The sequence below is a fragment of the Panthera pardus genome, unplaced genomic scaffold (assembly GCF_024362965.1).
Source record: "Panthera pardus isolate Hobbes unplaced genomic scaffold, ASM2436296v1 HiC_scaffold_24, whole genome shotgun sequence".
Taxonomy (NCBI): Eukaryota; Metazoa; Chordata; class Mammalia; order Carnivora; family Felidae; genus Panthera; species Panthera pardus.
In genome coordinates this window covers 104,115,360-104,140,502 of record NW_026526810.1, presented here as the reverse complement: position 1 = coordinate 104,140,502, position 25,143 = coordinate 104,115,360, and the positions used below count along the sequence as shown (strand labels likewise).

At 43.1% G+C, this 25,143-nt stretch overlaps 1 long non-coding RNA gene across 2 annotated transcripts; it reads left to right on the top strand.

Moving 5' to 3' along the window:
* The first annotated feature begins 1,780 nt into the window (after positions 1-1,780).
* LOC109268308 (uncharacterized) lies at positions 1,781-14,788 on the top strand. Of its 2 annotated transcripts, XR_008417230.1 has the most exons (4): positions 1,781-1,966; positions 9,398-9,513; positions 10,636-10,744; positions 13,396-14,788. It is a non-coding gene; the product is annotated as an uncharacterized LOC109268308 (long non-coding RNA). The 2 variants fall into 2 exon arrangements; XR_002080580.2 differs by having other exon boundaries at positions 9,398-10,744.
* Positions 14,789-25,143: the final 10,355 nt, after the last annotated feature.

Below are 25,143 nucleotides of genomic sequence, written 5' to 3'. Positions count from 1 at the left end.
TTCTTAAAGATTTCAGAATCCTTTGGTCTTAACGTGAAGGGAGGGCCTTATCTTTACTGCTAACTCATTTCTGTTCTTCAAACCGAAGCGACAGTCTTTTATAAGAATTTGGCTTTGGGTGTTATCTTTCAAGAAAACAGTATTCCAAACTTCAATACAGTGAATAGAGTCAAACAGACACCATGAGAATAATATGGGAGATTTTGGAAATAGAGTAAAGATAAACTCTCTGCCGAGATGTGAGGTGCAATGAAGGAAAAGGAAATGATGAGGTGAATAGGAACAACACTGGTGCAGGATTTCTCTCAGCGTCTCTTAAAAAAAAAATGACAACGACAACTAAACCAGACTTTTTCTTTTTCTTTTGGGGTCCCTGAAAGCTATTTAACAATTTAAGTCTATTCACATGTTTAAAGCTGGAGGAGACCTCAGATATTTCAAGATGAGAAAGCCCAGGGAGGTAGTGTGACTTACAGAGGATCACAGTGTCCCTTTCTCCTGGCTGGTAGCCATTTCTTGGTAGCTAGATTTTCATTTTTAAGAGGAGAATTCCGTTAAAACAAAACAAAACATTGTCCCAATTTTTTAAATTCTGTTTTTGATGGTGGTATTGACTTTTGAACATGCACCAGAAAATGAGCACTTTGATTGGATGCCAGGAATGTCAACTTGGAACTAAGCAGAATGCTGAGATTCTGATTCTGTGTTGCTTGAGGACTGGCACTTGTGACATCTCTAGCTCAGACACAGGGTCATGGAGGAGACAAGATCTAACCAGGAGAAAAGAACAAAGAACCTCATCTAAAAAAAAAAAAAAAAAGAAAATGTCCATTTCATCATTTTTTCCAGGCTAACCTCTAGGTAGGTACTTTTAAGGACTTAATCTGGAATGAGAAGGTGGATCAGGAGTCAGGATTCTCAACCTCATGGAGAGAGATGCACCCCAGGGTCTTCCTGAACAGGGAAGGGGCTGCCATCCTGACACCTGGAATTTGAGACCTAAGTGGGGCTTCCTACAGCTTTCTCCACTGTGAGCTGGTGCCAATGTTAGCAGGAAGGGTGGGCAGTGCTTATTAATGCAGGGCACACAAAAGAAGGGAGCCCAGAGGCCTGGGCTCTAGTCACTGCTTTTTACCAGCTCCATGTTCTCTGGAAAGATCTGTCCCTGCCATTAGGCTAATTGACCTCAAGGTCCACAAGGACTGGCCACCGATCACCCCAGTCCAGGCCCCTCCCTCCCCTCGTCCACCAATTGCCATGGCCACACCCTAAACCAAGCCACCTCCTCCCTCTCCCTTCGTGCTGCCTGAAATTTGGAATTTTCACTCCTGGCTGTCTTCCTATTTCTCTCACATGTTACCAGTCTCACAAGACACATTTTTCCATCCCTCAAGACTTCTAGTTCTCTGACTCTGCTGGGCCTTCTAGTCCATTGGTGCTTTCTGACAATCCCTCCTTTTGGACCATTATGTTTTTCATTGGTAGTTACTTCACAAACACTCTTCCCAATCCTCTCCTCTGCCCAGTGAGCGTCATCTTTCCACTGATAATCAGCACCTTGACAATCCCAACTTAAAAAATCCAATCCAACCACCCCTTCCTCAAGGTCTGCTGTTTAGTGGTACCTATGAACGCCCATTGTAGGGCCATCCTTATGCATGAGCGATGCCAACCCCTTAACACCTGAAACTTTCTTATGACTAATTTAATCCTTTATCAGTTGCCTCAATTTCTCTACCCTGTCCCTGTTTGTAGTTTCCATTCCCTCATTTGCAGCAGATGGCTTGGCTTTATGTTCACTGAGAAGGACAGCAGTAAGGCAGTTCCTAAACTATCTCCAAGTTTCATGGAGTCTGAATGACCTGAACTGGGAAGGCCAGAGGGAAGTTCAGACAAGTGTAGCCTGAGCCAGAGGGAAGACAAGCCAAACCATAGCAGAGAATGGGAAACCAAAAGGATAGTCAAGGTAGGTTCCAGTGTAGGAGGTCCTGAAGCTGAGACAGCAGGATTCATGTAGACCCCTTCATGAAGACTGTATCTGTGTTTCATTGGACTTCCAGTTCATTCCAAATCTCAGCTAAAGACATTAGTGTCTCCTTGGCCTGAAACTCTCAAATTGTCCAAACCACAAATAAATTTGCTCTGAAAGAATTTTTAGATACAGAGTCATAGATGCTGTGTAATAAAGTTGTATTCTTCATATCAAGTTAGGCTAAGGGAACTCATCTCTGAAATTTTGCAGCTCAAATACAGCCCCAGTTCAATTATTTTCCCATTTGTTTTCATCATCTGACTTCCTAGCAGGTATAGAATTTTAGCCTGGGGAAAGATTTTCACTCAGGCATCCTGCACAAGGCATGGAGTTGTAAAGATACTGACAGATCAGGAATATGGTGGGTTGAGTGGCCCTTCTATGGTTAGCCTCACCCTCGCCTTGTGTTTACTCTCCTTGTTTTTGGTGATTTACAGAATCCCTAAGCAGGGTGAAAGAAACTAATGGCCCAGAGCAAAGGGCATCTGCTCATTGGATTTCTCTTGGTCATAAGATTTTGATGTCTTTTGGCCTTCCCTGATGCAGGAAGATAATCAATAGCAAGTTATATTTTTAGATGCAGTTTTTGAGAATTTATTTCTCATTGTGGAAAAAGCTCAGTGCACAGACAGGCCTCAGGGACCCTATGGCCAACGTGAAGGGCTTTGTCCTCCATGAAAGTTCCTGGACAAAGTTATTGAGCCTTTCTCTATGGGCATGTATAGTGAGAGAGGGATTATGAAGCAGACAAGAGAAAGTTTCTATATAGAAGAACCACAAGCTTCTATCCAACCTTTGAGCTGAATCAACAACCCTGGAACTCCAGTTGGGTCACTGGGCCTCCCTTCTTAAGAGATAAAGTGGAGAATAGATATTGGGTTAGTGGTCAGGGGGCAGATGAACCCACCACCAAAGAGAAGAACTGGTCAGTAAGGAAGCTGTGGGCCAAGGCTACTTTTCAGGTATGTTTATCTAGCCATCGACATGTTTAAGTTTCAAAAAAAAAAAAAAAAAAGGCAAGTCAGAAACCCCTTTAAATGAGTATATATTCTTCAATAAGCCAAATGTTTGTTATTTAAGGAAGCCTTGACAATTTATTCTGGAATAAAAGTTAACAAACTCTGTGATGTCAGTAACAATGTTTACCTGTTAAGTTAGTTGATTTATAATAGATACGTTCACTTACTTCCAAAATAGACTTAAGAGAAAACAACCAAGAGATTTATGGTGGCATTTTTCACCTCTTACCCTCTTTTTTTGAAGTAGGGCTGAGTTTCTTATTGAAAGTGACCCTGAGTGACCCTACCTCCATGGCTTTAGCTCTCACTGGTTCTGGTCAGAAGCCTAGAGGTAGTAATGGCTTCCCACTCTTTGTAGTCTCTGGGTGTTTCAACATGCCTTGCTGTTTCCCTGACCACACCTTTGTAAGAAGGCTTTTTGTTCAATGAGTGTCCTCATTGTATTTTGTTTCTTGCTAGGACTCTCATTGCTATAATCTCCAACATGGAAAACCTGTATGGTTGTAACACTTAAAATAATCTCTGTTTTTGGACCAAGTATCATCAGTTTACTAAAAGAACTAGTCCTCTTTGCACTTGTACAGTGTGATATTTATGCGAGCTTCCATTCATGAAGCATCACTGGGGAAGTAATAGGCATCATCAATCCCATCTCACAGGAAAGGAAATGGAATCACTGGAGTTTAGGAATTTGTTCAAGCTCCATGACTAATTGAGGTTACAGTGGCTAAGATCTCAGCTCTCCAGCAGGCTCTTCTAGCCCAAACGGTTCTGACCCACCAGCAGCCAAAGGAAGATGGAATCTTTATTATTTACCCTTCATCACTTTCTAAAGACTTGAGAGAAATGTTTCTGCCAAAAGGCCACCCTTAGCGCAACTTCCAACTTCAAAACAACAGATCTCCTTTCAAGACCAAGTGTGATCTTCTTCCCCTTTATTTCCACATAAGAATCCCCGCAGCTTTTACAAATCATCAACATTTTACATTAGGTTCTATTTCAAAGATCCTTCAGAAATGCTGACTGGGAATGGCCAAGCTGACTTTAGCAAATAAAAAGAGTTCTCATTTAATCATTTCAGGTATGTTTCTCTCTTTATTTATCTTACTCTCTCCCTGTTACCCTGTTTCTGTGCGTCCCTCTTTCTTTCCTCCTCCTTCTCATTCTATGAAAGAAAGTCATAAGAGGCCTCAGTTGGACAAGCTGACAGTCCTTTGTATGTTGAGGCACCTAGACACTAACAGTGGGAAGTCGTTGTTGCCTCTAGGCCTGTGACCAGAGCCCATGAGAACTGTAATCATGGAGGCATAATGGCTCAGCCCCTGCCAGAACTATGACACTGAAGCAGGGAGAAACAGGAAAGAAATACCCCAGTCTCTCTTTCCTCTCACCTCTGGTCTCCTGCTGGTGCTTCCCAATGGCCAAGACCAACTGTAGGCCAGAGGGCCAGGGAGCCTGGGCGATGCAACCCATACTGGTAGCTTTTTGGGCTAACAGCAAAGTAGAGATGAGCAGACAGTGAATGAAAGCAATATAAGGGGGCAGCAGATGGGGAACAAATAGCAAATAGCCAACATAGAGATGACTCTACCTACTGACAACAGTAAGACTCGTTAGTGGGATGAGTGAACAATATTTTAGTTCTTTACTTCAGCCTCTCTTCCTCCTTCCAAAATAGTGTTGATTCATTTCTTGATGAGTTTTAGGGGCCCAGAGAGAGATTGTTTCACTCTCTGGACACTTCTGTTTTCTCTACTCTCTCTGTGGCTTATGCTCTGTTAGGTGGAGCAACTGACTTTCTTCTTTCGTGAAGTTGTGTTGGGAACTGAATCTTTTTCTTTCTCCTGCGTTCTCCTTTGCTAAGTGCTAAACAGGAAGACTGATTTCCATAGATAGACCCTCAAGCAAGCCACGGCAGAGGTCTACCCCAATGGCAACCACAGATGTGGCAGGCTTGCTTCCATCCATCTGTGGATCACCTGACACAAGAGATACTCTTACCGTGAAGCTAATGAAGTTTAATTATCAGCACACCCATCCCACTCACATAGGTCCCTCCAAGGGCCTTGCAAGGGCCCCAAAATTTCATATTCATAATGTGTTCTTTTTCTTAAAGAGGGTCCTCACAATTATATAAACTTCAGGGCCAAAAAACTTGGGCCTATCCATTCCTCTATATCTTTGCCCCTGAAGACACCTTTTCTACCCATGACTAGCCTGGCAACATTTGCAGATTCCAAAGCAGAGCCAATTAATATACGATAGATCTATTGGCAGAGACTCCTCAGACATATGGTCCGGTCAATGGGCCCAAACAAAGGAGCAATGGCAAGGTGTCACCGCATCCTAATAAAGCTGTGACAGTGAAACACAGTCAGTGACAACGGATGACAAAGGCAGGCTGCTGAGGATTGGCCAGTCACAAATGAAGCTCTGATGCTCTGCAGTTTAATAAACGTTACATGCGACACCAGGGGGGCAGTCACCTCCTCTGATGGCCAGCCAACTTGTACACCTGCTTTTTGGGGAGGTGCAGTGAGGAGAGCACAAGCAGACTTGCTCTGCTAGCCTTGCCAGGACAGAACCTGGTCCAGGCTGCGGGCAGCCAGCGGGGGCTCTGCACCTGGGTGTATTGTGGATGCCAGCCCCGGGTTAGGTCACAGAGATGGAGTTGTGGATCATTAGTTCCAGCCCCGGCTAACACTGCCAAGACCTGGGTTAAGTCCTGGCCAGTCAGGCTTCTTTTCATTCACAGTCACAAAGTACCTGTTAGGTCTCATGCTCGTGGTGCCTTCAAGAGTGACTGAGTTTAAGTCACTTAATGCTGATCCTTCCCTCCTCAGAAAAAAATGGCCAAAGATGCCATCTAGGTTGAGAACTTAGTAGGTGACAGCACTGGTGATGAAAGAAAAAACAATGAACAAACCTTTCCTTTTTTGAGAGAGAAAGAGAAACAGAGCATGTGCGCACAAGCAGGAGAGGGGCAAAGAGAGAAAGAGAGAGAGAGAATCCCAAGCAGACTCGATACAGGGCTCAATCTCATGAACCATGTGATCATGACTGAGCTGAAATCAAGAGTTGGACGCTTAACCTACTGAGCCACCCGGGCTCCCTGAAAATTTTCTTTATATTGGTTTATCATTTCAGTACCTACCAGTACCTTATTTAGGGACAGAAGAGGAAGAAGAGAGCTGGAGGAAAGAGGAAGGAGGGATGAAAGAATGTGATACTCACAAGAGGGATTAAGAACAAAGGCTCTGGAGGGGTAACTAGCTCTATGACCTTGGGCAAGAAACTTAACATCTCAGGGCCTTAGTTTTCCAATTTTGTAAAATAGGAATAAAAATAGTGCTTACTTCCTAGGAGGCTGTGAGGATTAAAAGAATTAACACATGTAAAACTCTGTGTGTGTTCCTAGCACAAAGGAAGAGCTCCATAAATACTAATAGGATTTTTTTAATGTACTTGCATAACCTCTCAGGCTAGGAGCTACCATCTTTGTGGGACTAAGCTCTGTCTTTGCATAGAAAGGACTAGGGCTCTGAGTTTACCAGCCACAGGGCATTGACCCCTTCACTATCCCCTTCAGCACCTTCCATCTGTAAAGTAAGAATGCCAATAATCTCCGTTTTAGCAAGTTTGTTCCAAGAAGCAAATGAGGCAGGAATCATGCCCGAGTTTTTCTTCCCTGTGAAGGACGGCAGAATGGCTGTGTTATTTGGAAATCATAAAATTAGTCAGACACTTGTAGTTTGCCTGAACCTTTTATGCATGAACCTCTGTCCTGTGATGTGTGTTGCCGTACTGGATGCTCAGGCTCCCTGAGAAAAGCCGAACTTACCTCTGCAGGCTACTGCTGCCCTGCAGGGCTCCATCCTGGAGCGAATTCACTTCAGAAGAGTCACCCCATGGTGGGGTGCTAAGGACTGGTCCCAAGCTCCGACATCATGAGTCGCTTTGAGCTGCACGTTGTGTCCACGAGCTCTCTAGGCAGCTGGGCTGCAAGGAGGTGCTCTCAGCCTCGAGGACAAGGACAGGCTCACCCTGGCCCATGTTTGCCTGCTCCTTTCCAGCTGGCAGCGCTGCTTAATGAACTGCGCCCAGAGTCACAAGGAAAGGGGCTTTTTGATGGGCAGAGTTATTAGCGCTTCGTTCTAATTATGCCTCCTGGTGTTTTCTTCACTGTGCCCCTCTCACTTCACCTGACGGGTTAGCGTCACCCAGACAGGTTGGTGATGAGCACACTGAACCGCTGCTGATGGGGATGAATATCAGGCCGACTGGAAAACAAAGCTTGTTAGCCTTCTCTTTCTTGTGTGAACCCCGTAAGCCTTTCTGGCCTTGCCTTGTGGGGAGCCCAGAAAGGGCCTCTTTTCGGAGATTTCTGGATGGAATGTGATTTCTAACATCTGGTGCAGACAGCCCATTCAGGAAAGGAAAAGAACAATCCTTCAGGGGGCTCCTTAATGTCATGTCAACAATGTGGTAAGAGAAGGGAGAGAAGAAATACACTCAGCCCTTTCAGGTAGCTCTGGGCACAGGGGACCGAGACAGGAAGTGCGAGAGGGACAGAAGGGAGGCGACCATCTTCTCCTGTAGAAACGACTCCTGCCAGTCTGGGTCAGCATTGTGAGAACTGTTCTCAGAATGAGAGGGATCGCTCAAAGGTTAGAGGTTATTGAAGGAAGGTTCTCATGGTGGCGAATTCTCTTGACATCTGTCTGAAAAATGTTTTTTCTTTCTCTGTATTGTCGTGAAAGACATGTTCACAGGGTATACCATTTTTGATTCTCAGCCTTTTGGAGCTGGGTTTCCTCTACTTTTGGCTTCTGTGTTGCTGTTGGAGAGGCTTGTGGCTGTCAGTTGCCGTTCCTATGATCCAAGTTCCCTCTCTGGCTGTTTTTAAGATCTGTTCTTTGCCTTTGGGGTGAAGGTAATTTTACAAAAGTGTGTCAAAGTGTGGATTTTTTTTCTTTGTTATCCTACTTGGGATTTATTGTGATTCCAACCTGGAAAGTCCTCAGCCTCTATTCTTCTAATACTGCTTCTTCCTATTTTCTATACCATCACTTTTGGGAAACTCTGCTTGACTCTCTGGTTGACCTTCTCTCTCCTCTGCATGCCCGTTTCTCAGGCCTGTATCAATGGGAACCTCAGGAGACTGGGGCTGACAAAGTTCTGTTCTTCCAGAAAGAATTTGCATTTGTGCTGCTGCCATCTGCCAGGGTGCTTTCAACATTGGGCTGGACTAATTTCCTGGTAATTAATCTCCATGCTTTTTCGTATACAGAGATAGTGCAAATTCAAGCCCCAGACCTGCCTGGAAACAGTTCTGTGGTTGGGATAGTTATTTGGGAGAGATTTTTCTTTTTCCAAGGGCCAAGGCAGGCTCAGACAAGTTTCCTCATTTGTGTCCTTGTGAAGCAGAATTTTCTTTCCTTCCACTGAGGGAGTAGTGTGTGGGGAACCCCTGCCATTCCAACTGCCCGTCTCCCACAGCATGGCCACGAAACCCAAGGCACTGAAATAGATGAAGGGGTCCGAGAAACCCTTAAGGACAGTTGCTGTCTTCCATGGCCACTTTATTTTTATATCCTGAGTCTTTCTCCACTGCCCCAAGGGTTCTGAATTTTTAAAACATATTATTCATAAATAATTATTTAAATTATTCAATTTAAAAAATTGTTGTTTGCTTGTTTAGTTTGGAGTGGAAAGGTTATCAGGATTTCTGGTCCAGTACATCTCCAGAAATGGAAGTCCTCATCTCCACGTATAATCCCCTCTCTGAAGAATTCTCCAACTTCTCACTCATTTGATCTTCCTTTTGTTCTCTGTGGGCTGGCATGTGAGTAGCTAAAGCTCTTCACCATTAGCAGAGACGGCCCTCATCACAACAGGAGGCATGAACGGCAATCTCGTATCACGTGGGAAGAAAGTGTTAGAAGCCCTGTACGTTTATCTCAGACATTGCTTAGTTTCCTTTTTTTTTTTTTGTATATGCTTTATCACGTGCACATTATGTTAGTATGGTAGTACATGCTTGCAATCTATTAATAAATAAATATACATTTTTTTAACTGATAGGAGTATATAGTCATGAGAGTTTGGACACTCCACTACCTTCTGAAGTCGTTGGAGGTCATTCTCTCCATTCCTACGACTTTTATGGCTGGAGAGAAAACATTCATTCAGAACTTTGCAGACACTGAACTCTACTTCCTCAGTCCAAAAACAAAAGGTCTGGCATAGATCATGATAACATTATATTATATGTTTGTAATATACTGGGTTCTCCCAGTACCTTGCCTGGGGCTGTGTTCGCTCCGAACCTCCACTGCCTTTCCAGGTCTATTTGGTGTATTTCCTTGGCCCGTCCATCTGTGTTCCCTGTCTGGGGTATGTTTTCAGGCCTCTGAGGATACATTTCACCCTGGAAGTGGACACAAGCAATCAGAATTCAAGGTAACTACGCAGCCAAATGACCACTGCCAAGGCTTTCTACCAACAGGAGCTAGAGAGTCAAAACTCTCTTCTCCGTATTGAAGCTGAGTTCCAGTCTTGAAGTGCTTTCCTGATGGTGATTCTAGAACCCTCAATTCACAATATGACTCCAAATGGGTCATATTGCAAGAAAATAGTCAGTCTGGAGCTATTTACTGTTCTTAGTCTTAGAAGATAGTAAACAGAAGGCTTACATGACAAATATTATAAAATATATGTGTGTGTTTGTGTATAAATTGGCATAATCCATAGGTTTCATGCCATCCTAAGAAAAGCTTTTAGATACAGAATTGTGGTACTCTGGTTTATCAGTATGGAGAACTTATGGTACAAATGAACAAGAAATTTTGTACTATAGTCCTTGTGTGCACTGTCCCCATCATCACACAGACACATGAATTGTGGGCATGTCATAGCTGGGTCACTCCCCAAGTCATTCAAAGCTGAATCTGGCATCATTTTGTTCTCAGAATCTTTGAGAACTCTGGGTCCATTAGTGTGGATGAAAACAGGTTTAGACCGCTTTATGACAGTGATGTTATCACCTCCTGTGTGGTCAAGTGAAACAAACGTGGTCTCCAAATAGGCTTGTGTTTTCTGAGCTAACAGCCCTCCACTGTTTATATTTTGTCCTTAAGGAGGATATTTTTTAAAAGCCTATTTCACAGAATCAATTTTAGTGGGCCCTTTAGAATGGGAGGTGAGCTGAAGGCGGTTCAGTTTGTTTTAACAATAACTTCAGCTTATTGAAGCAAACATTAGTGTATCACGTCCCCATATGGCAACCATTAGAGACAAGGGAAGCTTAAGAAGTGTATTGCTCTGAGATATCTCATAAAAGAATTGTAGACATTTTTATAGGACCTAAAGATACCACCAATAGAATAAGGACAGAACCCATTTGTAGATGATAGGTGAGAAGAGGAAATCTTTGAGGAATCGAAAGGTCTTCCCTCTACAGTATACAAGGTAGAAGAGCGTTCAGTTGAGAGGTCTGTGGTTCATGTGCATATTAATTAAGTAATTTATTTTCTCAGTCAAATCAGTCAACCGATGTCGATTGACCACCTACTATGTTCCCAGATGTGGTGGATTCTGAGGATGCAGGGATGAACAAGATACAATCCCTGCTTCCAGGACTTGCACACGGTTGATGGACAAGGAAGGAGGCCACTGAGTGAGAGGGGAGACTGTAAGTAGTAGACTGGGTGGGGGTGATGTGCCAATACATGTGGGGGATACAGGGATGCTTCATACCTGACCTGCCAGTGCAAGTCTGTGCTGTGGGTTATTCCAAGCAGGCAGAGCTGGAGGTACAAAAGCTGCAAGAGGGAGAAAACAGGGTGTCCTTGAGCAACTTCAAGTAGTTCTTTTCTTTTAATGTTTATTTATTTATTTTGAGAGAGAGCTCAAGCGAGAGAGGGGCAGAGAGAGGAGAGAGAGAATCCCAAGCAGGTTCTGTGCTGTCAGTGCAGAGACTGATGTGGGGCTCAGTCCCATGAACGTGAGATCATGACCTGAGCCAAAATCAAGAGTTGGACACTTAACCAACTGAGTTTACCCAGGTGCCCCTGCAAGTAGCTCTTTATGGCTTCCACTAGTTTTAGGAAGGGAATGTCAAGAGGTTACACTGGAGAGGTAAGCAAGGATCCAGACCACAAAGAGACTTTGGTGATTCCCAGCAGTGGAAAATCATTGAAAGCTTCTAAGCAGAGGAATGAAGTGATCAAATTTTCATTTTAGAAGGATGGTGTTAGTAGCAGTATGGGAAATGGCTTAGAGCCGGGAAAGGTGAGGATGGGAGGCCAGTTAGGAGCCTGGAAAGGCAATCAGGTCAAAGGATAAAAGTGGCTTGAGCTAAGGTAGCTGACGTTGAGATAGAGAGTAGTGAACGACTGACGATGTGTTAGGAGGGTAGAATTAGCAGGACTTGAGAATGAGTTGAATGTGGGAAAAGGAAGCAGGAGAGAAGCTAAGGCTAAATAAAGCTTGTGTTACTGGCTGGGAGAGATGTAGTGTTCACTTACATGGCAGACACTGGGGAAAGAGGGAGTCTAAAGGGGACACCACTGCGTTAAATTGTAGAGATCTCACATTTGTCTCTGGGCTCTCCAACAGACTCTTACACATACATTTCTCAAGCGTGGTACAGGGAACTGGCAGGACTTAGAAATGTGGGAGCCCCCAGCCTATGGTTGGTAACAGAGACAATGGGAATGGGATGAGATTATCCCAGGTAGAGAGTAAAGAAGGGGATCTGAGGACAGACCCTGAGGGAACCAGCCTAAGGATCATGAGGCAACCGGAGGATCAGCAGAGAAGTAGGAGACCAGGAAAATATGATGCCAGAGTGAATATGTGAAGGGGTAAGAGGAGAAGAGGGAGAGAGAAGGGAGAAAAAGGGTGAAGGAGGGCAAGTGTCCATGGTTCCGTAACAAGCAGATCTCCAGTGGCCTGGGCGGGAGCAGTTTTGGTAATGTGACAGGAGAGCAATTGCAGAGTGAATGGATGGTGGGAAGTGGAACCTGGGGGCAGGGCTAACTTTCTCCTTCAATATTCTACCTGTAAAGGGAAGGGCAGATGAGGTGGTAAGTGGAGGAGGGTGATAAGACACAAGGAGCAAATGATAGGAGAGATGAGATGATTCCAGTGCTGATGAGAAAAGAGCCAATAAGGAAGAAGGGGCTCAGGAAGTAGGAGTCAGGGTGATGATTAGAGAGGGGTCCCTGACAAGAGGGCTTGCCTGGGTCCAGAGTGCAGGGGTGGGGCAGGCTTTAGACAGAAGGGCAGACCCAAGAACCACGGAATCCCAGGCGCATTCACCAGTGTTTATGCTCTCACTTCTGGAATCAACTTGGGGTCAGCGAGGTGGCTTCACTCACTGATCTTGGCTGGACCTCCCTGTCTGAGACTCAGCAGTTGTCAGCTAATCTGGATGAGTTTGTGGTAACTGGAGTGACTGAAGTACTCTGTTCCATAAGAACCTCAGCCTCATCCTGGGACCTGTGGGCTAGCACAGCTTGTCATTCTCCTGGTGATTGTGGAGGCAGAGGGGAGCAAGCTCCAGTGCCCACACCCATTTGCAGCCTGTTGGTCGTGTCTGCTAATATCTCTCTGGCCAAAGCATGTCACAAGGCTGAGTCACCCACCACACATGTTGCAAAGTTAAATGGCAGAGAGCACAGGTTCAGGGCTGGATGAAGAATCTCTTAACACAAAGAGAAATACGGTTTTGACATTTTGTCAAACACAAGAAGAAAAAGAAGTTTGCGAGTATCCAAGGGAAAAAGACAAATTAAAGGCTTAGCCATTCCCTCTTCCATTCAGGCCAAGGTGCTGCTGTATTATTTATGTCTGGAAAGGTTAACACTCAGCTGTGGTTAATGAGTAAAGCAGTCTGGAGGAGAACAGTCCGTGATAGGGTCAGCACTACCTTATAAAACTTAACGACAGCAAAGTCAGCTTTATTGCTTTTGTAGAGAGGGGGAAAGCCCTCTACCACCTCGATGGAGTAGGTTGAATCTGCTTTTGGGCAAGAGAAAAAAAAATATTCTCTCCAAGTCTTGTTTACAAGAAAAGAGTATTGAACTGTGGAAGAGTTTAAGAACGTGTGTGGGGAGATAGGAGTGTTTGCCAAAGAGAGGACAAGACAGATGTGGGTTACATCCATATTATACCTGGACAGGCAAGAAATGAGCTCCTATCTACAAAGCCAGATCTCCCAGGGCCAAACTGAAGGGTTATACCGGGGGTCAGGAAGGCGAGTCTGTGATGAGGATGTTTTCCCCATCAGCTTCAACCATCCCAAGTGACCATCACTTGCCCTTCTCCTCCTATTTCCAGGCAGATCCATTCTACATATACCCACCTCTGCTTTGGAAGCAGAACTGAAGCATGCTGCTGTGAATTTTATAAACAATTCGCCAAGGTGTACACGGTTGTCACCTATGGACCTTGTACTGACATAAATTGGGGCTCTACACGTGGCATCTTTCACTTCAGTGTAGTGTGAAATATGCCCTGTTGGGACATTGATGGAATATAGTACCCGATTTTAACTAAACTAACTCTCAGAAAATGAACACTTGGCTTTAAAAGTTTCCTGCCAAGAAATAGCAGTTGGAAGATTTATGCGGACAGACAATGTGGAAATGGCCCAGCTGACCATGAGCCCAGCACGTAAATGGGCTCTGGGTCAGCCATGCTGCGAGGTGCAGTAGTGGTGATCTGATCACTTCTGACGAGACGTCAGCCAAATGAAAAACATGGAAACGATGATTCTTTGAAATACATGTTTATATCCACTGTCATTAATCTGCCTCAAATGTTAGGCTGCATGTGAGTAGGAAGTCACCATGAGTAGCAGAATGTCCAAAAAGTAAGCATTCAGAATGAAGACACAAACTTCTAAAATAGCGTTGGCATTATTTTAGGTTGGGTGACGCCCAATCCACTATTTTTTTTAAATGTCAGTGTACAACAATTAAGAAACGTCTTTAAGGGTTTCTTAGAAGAAGCAAAAGATCATGCATATTTTTTCTGTGTTCTTCCTTCTATGGTAAAAATGGCTGAAACAGATGTGGAAAAGAATACGGTCACAAACTAGAATGGATTCCTTGATCAGCAAATAGTATTTAAAAATGCACGGAAAACATGGTTGAAGGTTAGAAGAAATGTGTACAGACGAATTATACTGAGTGGGAGGTTTGTTATGCTTTGGGGTGAAAGCACAGATGTCTGAGTTAATGGTATTACTAGGTTATTTTTCAATAATGAACTTTGTAAGAACAAAGTGTGTGTGTGTGTGTGTGTGTGTGAGAGAGAGAGAGAGAGAGAGAGAGAGAGAGAGTCACTAATGGAATGAGGCACTAAGAAGATGTATTCTCCACAGAAAAATGGCTTCTTGAAAACTTAGTGAATGTTAGCACCAAAGGAACAAGTGGTTTGATTGGAGGAAAAAAGGATTTGCAAGTCAGGCTACAGATTTGCCCCATGTGTGAAATTCTTTAATTCATTTGTCCTAAGCAAGATATTGCAGCAAAGAAATGAAAGCCAAATGAGTGCCTGTGTGGCTCAGTCAGTTAGTAGACAGACTCTTGATTTTGACTCAAGTCATGATCTCACTGCAGTGGACTCCAGCCCCGAGTTGGGCCACATGCTGAGGGGCCTGCTTGGGATTCTCTCTCTTCCTCTGTCTTTGCCCCTCCACTGCTCATGCTTGCTCACACTCTCTCTCAAGATAGATAGATAAATAAATAAATAAATAAATAAACGGCAATCGCTATCAAAATAACACCAGCATTTTTCACAGAGCTAGAAAAAACAACCCTAAAATTTGTGTGGAATCAGAAAAGATCCCAAATAGCCAAAGCAATCTTGAAAAAGAAAACCAAAGCTGGAGGCATCACAATCCCGGACTTCAAGCTGTATTACAAAGCTGTAATCATCAAGACAGTATGGTACTGACACAGAAACAGATGCTCAGATCTATGAAACAGAATAGAGAACCCAGAAATGGGCCCACAAATGTATGGCCAACTAATCTTTGACAAAACAGGAAGAAATATCTAATGGAATAAAGACAGTCTTTTCAGCAAGTGGTGCTGGGAAAACAGGACAGCGACGTGCAGAAAAATGAACCTGGAACACTTTATTACACTATACACAAAAATAAACTCAAAATGGATGAAAGTAAGCATAAGACAGAAAGCCATCAAAATCCTCGAGGAGAAAGCAAGCAAAAACCTCTTTGACCTCGGCCACAGAAACTTCTTACTCAACACGTCTCCGGAGGCAAGGGGCACAAAAGCAAAAATGATCTACTGGGACCTTATCAAAAGAAAAATCTTCTGCACAGTGAAGGAAACAATTGGCAAAACAAAAAGGCAACCAGTGGAATGGGAGAGGATACTTGAAAACAACATATCGGATAAAGGAATAAAGGACTAGTATCCAAAATCTATAAAGAACTGACAAACTCAACACCCAAAAAACAAATAATCCAGTGAAGAAATGGGCAAAAGACATGAATATATATACTTCTCCAAAGACATCCAGATGGCCAACCGACACATGAAAAAATGCTCAATATCACTCGTCATCAGGGAAATACAAATCAAAACCACAATGAGATACTACCTCACACCTGTCACAATGGCTAACATCAACAACTCAGGCAACAACAGATGTTGGTGAGGATGCGGAGAAAGAGGATCTCTTTTGCACTACTGGTGGGAATGCAAACTGGTGCAGCCACTCTGGAAAACAGTATGGAGGTTCCTCAAAAAATTAAAAAAAGAACTATCCTACAACCCAGCAATTCCACTACCAGGTATTTATCCAAGGGATACAGGTGTGCTGTTTTGAAAGAGCATATGCACCCCAATGTTTATAACAATATTGACAATACCCAAAGTACGGAAAGATCCCACATGTCCATTGATGGATGAGTGGATAAAGATGTGGTATATATATGCAATGGAGAATTACTCAGCAATCAAAAAGAATGAAATCTTGCCATCTGCAACTATGTGGATGGAACTAGAGGGTATTATGCAGAGCAAAATTAGAGAAAGACAAATATCATATGACTTCACTCATCAGGGATTTAAAATACAAAATAGATGAACACAAGGGAAGAGAAGCAAAAATAATATACAAAAAGGAGGAAGACAAAACATAAGAGACTCTTAAATATAGAGAACAAGCAGAGGGTTGCTGGAGGGGTTGAGGGAGGAGGGGATGGGCTAAATGGGTAAGGGACTTAAGGAATCTACTCCAGAAATCATTGTTGCACCATGTGCTAACTTGGATGATAAATAAATAAACAAACAAAAACACAAACTTACAAAGAAGTAGAAGTCAGAATTTCATAGGGCAATACTCTCAAACCTGAACGTGTGTGTGAGCCACCTGAGGTCTTGTAAAATGTAGATTTTACAAGTCCTAACCTGTCCTAGATTCTGCATTTCTAACCAGCTTCAGGTGATGCTGCTGCTGCTGGTCAATGTACCACACTTTGAGTTGCGAGACCATACAGAAACAGAGAATGTAAGGGTTAGTATTAATTTTACAAAAATGAGATCATCTGCAATGTAGTAAAATGTTTCTTTTGTACTGACATGTGGAGTGATCATGCAAATCATTTGTACTGCGGAGAGGTTTGCTGGTTATCTTGTGGCAAAGTCCCTAAGAGTGGTCATACAGGAGGTTGTGTTTTTGCAAAAATGCAATTTTGTGTTTTGCTGCTGGTGGTGTTTTTGCAAAAATTCAATTTTGTCAAATTTCTGATCTTTTAAATAATGTCAAATAACGATTAGATTTCTACCTAACAAGTAGAATACATACATAGGTAATACACACACACACACACACACACACACACGCACGCACACACACACACCCCTAATCTGTTCCTCAATGTAAAAGTGGCAATTTAATAATGAGTGAGAAAGTAACCGACCTTCAGAAGAAGCTGGTGCTATAGAGAAACCATTGTTTTCATCATTATGTGACATTGTTGAACACGACATAGGCACCACCTATGACATCTTTCATGTCTTCACACTAAGACACTGGATTTTCTAGCATTTAAAAATCAATCACACAATCTTGAACACATTTTACAAAAATATAAAAACATAGCTATATTCCATCAGTGTCCCTTCTGATTCATTCATAAGAAAATTAGGTTGAGCTCAGAAAACACAGAAAGGTATTAGCTGAATTTCCACAAAACATTTGCATAATTGGTGAACATGACTGAGCAAAGAATACCATGATTTAGTAAGAGAGGCTGATGGTGCAAGCCTTCCATTTGGATCTATCAAGTGTGTTTTTTACTTCAGACAGCAATTAAAACCAAGTAAGAAAACAAACCATACTTAGGACGAAACCATTGAATGATTGTATCACAAAGTCCTAAACCAAGATTTTAAAACAAAGCAGCATACTGAACTGCATTGTTCCCACAAAGAATGTTAATAATATGTAAAAGATTTTAGTGAGAGTAAATATTACCAATAATAAAATAATTACTTAAGAGCATTACTTGTTTCTTTATCTTACCGTTTTCAAAATTTATATTTTTGTGTATATTTTCATGTACAGAAAACATTACTACTGTAGTATATCTGAATAACTTTTAAATAAATAATATACATTTTGAGGTTGTTTACTTTTTTAATGTTTATTCATTTATTTTGAGAGAGAGTGTGAGCAAGGGAGGGGCAGAGAGAAGGAGAGAGAAAGAATCCCAAGCAGGCACCCCAGTGTCAGTGTGGAGCCCGACACGGGGCTCAAACTCACAAACCACGAGATCATGACCTGAGCCGAAATCAATAGTTGGACACTTAACCAGCTGAGCCATCCAGGCACCCAAAGGGAATTGTTTACTTTTTAACTAATGGGGTGTGCAATACAAAAATATCAGAGGACGCTGATATAAATTAACACTATGAACTCTGGTCATTTTCCTTCATTCATTCAATCAACGTTCGCTACACACCAATATTGTCCTAATGAGTGGTGATTGCATATACATATTCTAAAAGACATTGAAACTCAGGGTGATCAGATTTTGTTAGCAATATGCAAAAACTGAGTGGGCCATCACCCACTCATGGTGAGTAGGCCATCACCATAGAAAGAAGAAAAAAATCACCCTTTAGGTTGGATTGGGCAGCTGTGCTGTGGAATGCCCTGGGTCTGGATCATTCCTGTTGAGCACTCAGTGAGTATTTATTGAACTCCAGCATGCCTGGTGAAGGAACGTGGTCCCAGAGATATTAAAGTGACTTACGGTGGATCTCTGCTGCTGACTCATGAGGTTAGCCACCGATTGGGACCAGCACTCTTCAGAGGAGCTTAAATGCCCAATCAGGAGCTTTGTCTAAATGTTGCTTCATTTTTCCCTTTAAGAGTGCTATCTCTTTTGTTAGAAAAAGAGTTTCTGGGGAACTCTTATCAAAAAAAATGCTTTGTATAAACTGCCTCTTGTGGAACCATTGCTATGGCTTCGCTAAGTCCTGTTGTACATGATCACTAGTTTAAAGAACTCCCAGTGGGAAAACAACATAAAGGGAGATATTTGACTCTTATTTAAGGACAAGTAGAAATTACTTTCTTTGTATTAGGAAGAACCTGAGGCAGAATCATGTGTTCAGGATAAAGGAATAGGTGTTTTTCTCTCTCTTCCTAATTTTGTTACAGGGAAGAGAAATAAAAGAGTTAGGGTTGAGAAAAAAAGGAGTTGAAACACAAGGGGAACTAAGTCATCAGCAGGCTTTAAATGAGGATGGAGCTAGCATCTGAGAGAAGCCACAAAGCTTTGCAGTATAAATCTAGCCTGAAGGTCCAGCTCCACATGTCAGCCTTGAGGCATACTGGCTAGAAGATGGAAATTACAATAAAGTAAAAAGAGCATACTATTCAGAGCATGGCTATGGGAGAAGAGTTATATTTAATGATAACTGATAACTAATGTATACACAGAAAAAAATAATGTTTCTCTAAGAAAAATGGTTTTTTTTGTTTTTTTATTAAAAAAAATTGTTTTACGTTTATTCATTTCTGAGAGACAGAGAGAGATAGAACATGAGCGGGGAAGGAGCAGAGAGAGAAGGAGACACAGAATCCGAAGCAGGCTCCAGGCTCCGAGCTGTCAGCACAGAGCTCAACGCAGGGCTGAAACTCACGAACCATGAGATCATGACCTGAGCCAAAGTCAGACACTCAACCGACTGAGCCACCCAGGTGCCCCTAAGAAAAATGTTTATTCTCTGAGAATAAACAGCTTTATTGTCTATTGTTTCAAGTCAGCAATTTTAAGAAGTATACTAAGGGCTCCTGGGTGGCTCAGTTGGTTAAGTGTCTGACTTTGGCTCAGGTCATGATCTCACAGTTCTTGAGTTCAAGCCCCACATCTGTGTTGACAGCTCAGAGTCTGGAGCCTGCTTTGGATTCTGTGTTTCCTTCTCTCTCTGCCCCTCCCCCATTCATGCACCACCCCTTCCCCCCCAAGAAAAAAGTACACTAAATAGTTAATAACTAAAAAGTAGAAAATAAGTTACTATGTTTGGACTTGGGCAAACAACATCATTTGAATCTAAAGAAAAACATTGCCCAATAGTTTCCCCAAAATGATTAAGACACTGCCACTTGGTGGCAATGTGTACTAATTGCAGGAAAAGAACCCACTGTGGTTTTTTGTTTTTTTTTTTTTTTATCTCAACTTTGAGAATGGAGATTGATTTTTTCTTCTTTTTGGTCCTGTCTTCTAAGGTGATATGGATTTTCAAAGCTATAAAGGTAAACACTGCACAGCTATTTGTTTCAACAAATCATTATTGAGCACCTACATGTCACCAGGTACTATTCCAGGTACTGGGGATACAGGGGTGAATTGGAGAATTAATAGCTATACTTTCATGGTGTTTAAATTCTGGTGAGAAAACAGGTAATGAATGAATGGATGATTCCTTATATTACTAAGGTCCACATGAGGATAAGACAGGTGGGAAGTAACTGGGAGAATTACTTAGGGAAGGCTTCCTTGAGAAGCTGACATTTAGACTTAGAGACAAAATAGAACTCAGCCTCCCAAAGCTCTGAGAGAGAAGCATTCTAGGCAGAGGAAACAGCAAATACAAAGGCCCTAAAAAGAGAACAACTGTTTGTAATGAGCCAAGGAGAGAGCGGTAGTAGGTTAATTTAGAGAGAGGGGGCAGGGCCATAAACAGCAGGAAATTTGAACCTCGTGCTAAGTGCAATAGGAAGAGGTGGGAAATTGAAAAAGGGAGGCACAATATTTTGCAGCTCTTCTCTGCAAGAGTTAGAGTGTATTTTCCCATCTCGGAAATCCGGGCTGTCTTTGTAACTTGCTTCGACCTAAGAATGTGGCAGAAATGATGTGTTAATTTCAAAGGCTCAGCCTCAAGAGGTCTTGGAGCTTCCACCTTCACCTTGTTGGAATGCTTCTGCCACCACATAAGATATCGCTGGCTGGGCTACTAGACAGGAAGTGACCTTGTAGAGAACAAGGCCTGGCCAATAACCAGCACCAAAGTCCCAGATGTGTGAATAAGGGGAATTTACCCTCACAAGTCCTCATATAGTTGCCAAATGACTACAGCCACATGTGTGAGTCCAGACAATTCCCACAATAAAACTGCCCCCCAACCTATGTTACTGAGCCCAACCTACGTTACTGATCCACAGAACTATGACAAATAATTAATAGTTGTTTTAAGCCACTATGTTCTGGGATGATTTGCTCTACCATAACTGAAACAGAAGCTCTGGAGAAAATTCTGTAAGGAAGCCTAGGGCAGCCATGGAAATACAGCAGCACCATACTCCTGAGCCAGGTATCAGTAAGAACAACTTCCAACAAGAGAAATGGGAAAAGCCCGTGAAGGTCTCTGTCTGGCTGTTTTGTGAGCTAATACTGCCCACGGTGCTGAATTGGACCGAACCCTGACTGTTCCCTGGAGGCTTTGGGGACGATGTTGAGTTGGGATTCAGGGTCCAGAATGGAGTGGAGTTTTAGATCCATCCACTTGTAAAATGTATATAAGTTATACTTAAGGTAGCCTCATTCAGAACTGAGTGGAGAGGGGAGGATTCTGGACTCCTCACTTACGTTTGGGGTATGGGAATTAAGCAAGTTCATTGCCCTTTGACACCTTGAATTCCCTTATCTCTTAATTATAGTTACAAGCTGCATACCGCTTGTGGTAGAATATTCTTTTCCCTAGTTGATATTCCAAGTCTATGGAATTCTAGGTACTAATGAGCAACCCAGCAACACTGGATGTTTAAGAAGAACCCACTAGCCAAGATGCATGTAAAGCCCAGATTCTTCTATGCTCCTTTGAAGATGGCCATGAGCTCACCAGGGGACCTTCCTAGCAAACATCTCTGAGAACAGAAGGAGGGTCTCAGCAGCAGGCTGACACGTACCCATCTTTCCTGATAAGATTCCCCATTCCCTGTCACGCAACATGGAGGATGTATCTGGAGGCAGCTGAACTGCAGGGAAATTTACTCTTCTGTGAGCCTTGTTCATGGAATGTCCTTTCTGAAGCTAGATGTGAAACTCCCATATCCTAGTTTCCTTGGTATGGCAGGAACCATTCCCTTCACATCCCTCCTAAGATTCCACAAGATTATGGGATTTACATCTTGTTTTAATTTGTCTTAAGCAACCTGGGAGTCACATCTGCTAAAAGCCAAGTCCTGACACCGTTAATAGTTACAGCCACCCCCCAGCCACAACCCAACCCAGAAATACCTCCTTCTTGTCCTTGGACTACCTGTTGTGTACTTGGGCTGGAACAGTTTCACTATGTGTTCCCTCTGCCTCAACCATCTCCCCCACCCTTTTCCAGCTGTGTCCTTTATTGACCTCATGGCAGCCTTCTCTTCTCCTCCTATATTCACAGTGTCAGAAGCAACCTTCATGTTCAGGCCAGGTCTTGGGGCCTCTGGGTTTGACCCCCATGTCTCTTTCTCCTCTCTCTAGAGTGTTGTCTCTGGATCTGATTCCACCTGAGTGGTTTCCAGTCTCCTCTTCGATTGCATGGTTTATATTTAGGTTTGGCTGCAAATGAGCAGACGGATGATGCAGAACCACCTCTCTCCCAGGGGGTGGGTGCTTCTTTCTCTTACTGACATTCTAGGGAAGGAAGTGTTGTCTGGCGGCCAGGAAGCAAGAGAAGCATGGTGAAAGGTGAGAGAAGTGATTAGTAGCTAAAAGGAAAGGGTAGGGAGGTATGAAAAGGGAAAGTAGAAAGTGAAGCATTAGGAACTGTCTAAGCACAAACTGTAGATCTCAAAACAAAACAAAACAACACAAAAAAAAGGAAAAAAAAATCCTTGTGTCTTTGGAACTTGGGTTGTGATATAGGTTCAACCAATCATTCAAACTTAATCAAATACCCACTCTGTACTGAGTATAGTCCATGCCCTTAAGAGCTTATGTCCAGTAGAAGAAACACATTTAAATAAAAAATTATGATGCAGGAAGAACAAAGGCTAAATGACTGATCTGGGAGCTCAGAACCAGCCTTAAGCAGTGAAAGAGGATGTGTCCTAAAAAACTGACACAAGAACAGGTTCTAGGACTCAGTATATAAACAGCATTGTGCATTATATTAAGGGATTTAGACTTTATCTTGTAGGGAATGGGGATGGAGTCAAAGTTTGTAAGCAAAGGGGTGACACAGATAGATGTGTTTTAGAAAGATAAGTCTCTGACAGCATGGCTTAGAGGATAAGAGTTGAGGTCAGGGAACTATTTGAGGTACACTAGCACCCCATAGAGGAACATGTTTATTTTAAACTAAGACCAGGATGGTGATTTTGGACTGAAGGGAATAGATTTTGAGATTCAGTTTCAGAGCTGGAATCAACAGGATTTGTTCTCCAGGTGGGTGTGTGAGTTCTGAGGGAGGGACAACAAAGGATGATTTCCAGGTTTCAGTCTTGACCACTTGCTTAGACCTTTATACCACTGACTAACATCTGAGATATAGGAAGAGGAGAGGTGGTTGGGGATACCACAAATTCCCTGTCCCATGAGCAGTATTTTAGGAGTCCCAGAGTTACAAAGCATCCCATTTTTGATGAATGAATATGCCATACTCCACCCCTATTTCTGACCCACTTTTCTTTTTTCTTTCTTTCTTTCTTTCTTTCTTTCTTTCTTTCTTTCTTTCTTTCAGAATGAGTGCATGCAAGTTGGGGAGAAGGCAGAGAGAGAGGGAGAGAGAGAGAATCCCAAGCAGGCTCTGTGCTCATTGAAGAACCAGACGTGGGGCTCTATCCCATGACCGTGAGATAATGACCTGAGCTGAAATCAAGAGTCATATGCCCCCTGGCCCATTTCTCTATTAGCTCCCACCCCAAAAGCAAACTGAAGCATAGGCAGATGTGAATGTTCTCTTCACCTCAAGCATTCATTTACTCGGCAGCCGAGAGGAAATGGGTACTCCGGTCTTACAAGCTTTCCAAGTCATCAGTGCTTGCTGCATGCAAGCAGTCCTTTGGTCGTTCCTCTTCTCCAGTAAACCACAACCCACCCCCCTTGAAGTCAGGAGCGATTACAAAGGAAAGGAAAGGAAAGGAAAGGAAAGGAAAGGAAAGGAAAGGAAAGGAAAGGAAAAGAGAGGAGAGGGGAGGGGAGGGGAGGGGAGGGAAGGGAAGGGAAGGGAAGGGAAGGGAAGGGAAGGGAAGGGAAGGGAAGGGAAGGGAAGGGAAGGGAAGGAAGGGAAGGGAAGGGAAAAGAAAGGAAGGAGGGGTCAGGAAATGTGTCTACCAACTAGGGAGCAGGGTCTGTTAAGGTCTGTTTCTCTTGGAGCTGTCAACAGGGATGAGGCAAAGATTCTCTACATCTCAAGATGGGATTCTCCTTTCTAGGGCTGCAGGACATGACCAAAAGGATTGTCTCCCCATCTATACCCTGATGCTCTCCCTTTTGGAGTTGTTCTCTCACTTTCATGTGTCTTTGAGTTGGGCTCAGGAAGTGAGAGTCCAGACAAGGAGAATTATACGTTGGTCGTCCTTTGCTCTAGAAAGGCCTCAATATGGTTCATACTGATTTGCACTAACAGGAGCATCTCCTCACTTAGACTCATCTCTTTGCTCATAATGACACCTAACAGGTGGCCTACTGAGAATACCTGTCATCGAGGAAAGAGAAAATTTAGTTCTATAAATTATATAAATATAATACTTTTGAAATATTAACTGATGATCTTTTCCCTCATTTCCTATCATCCAAGAGACTCTAATCCACCCTACATTTAGGTAACCAGGCCATTCAGCTTTCATTTTCTTGGGAAATAAATGCAACAGCAGAAGGCAGGAAGAGTAAATACAAGGGCTTTTTCAGACTTTGGCATTTTAAAAGCCTAGGCCTTAGGAAACAAGATAGGATTCATGTCACAGATGAAAAATCGGGGAAAATATATTAGAAGTTAAATATTTCCTGGTCTGGGGGTGGGGGTAAGAAAGGAGAAGGAAGTGAGCAACTTGTGAGTACGTATTTATTGGTAAGTTCCTATGAAAGGAGGAGGAGGGGGGGAAAGCCCTGAAGAAATCTGGTTGTTCAAAGAAATGAGGGCTTTGCTCCAGGCCCTGAAATTTAGAGGGGGTAAAAATATGAGATAGTGACGTTTGAAGATTTTACCAGTTTCAAATCCCCCGTCCACATCCACTCCCAGCAACTGTGACACCCCCACTCAACTTCTCCGGGTGAGATCAGCTTATTTTTTGCCTGACTTGCCCTTTGCCACCTCTACCAGCCAGACAGATGCTTGAAGTGGGAGCCCCAAAATGAAAAGGGGACAGAACACTCTCTAGTCCTCAGAGCTATGTCCTCCTCTTTCCCCTGCTTTCCTCACTACTGGTTACCTTCCCTGATGGCAGGACAGACCCAGTGCCACCTGCACGCATCACTCTTTATGCCCCAGATTTCAGGTATTCTCACAGGCGTCCTCTGCAAAACTGGTGCCGGGAGCTTCTTCTGGGTCACCCAGAAAATGCGCTACCTGTGCTGGGGTGGGTGTTACTTCCACAGGGTATGGGCCT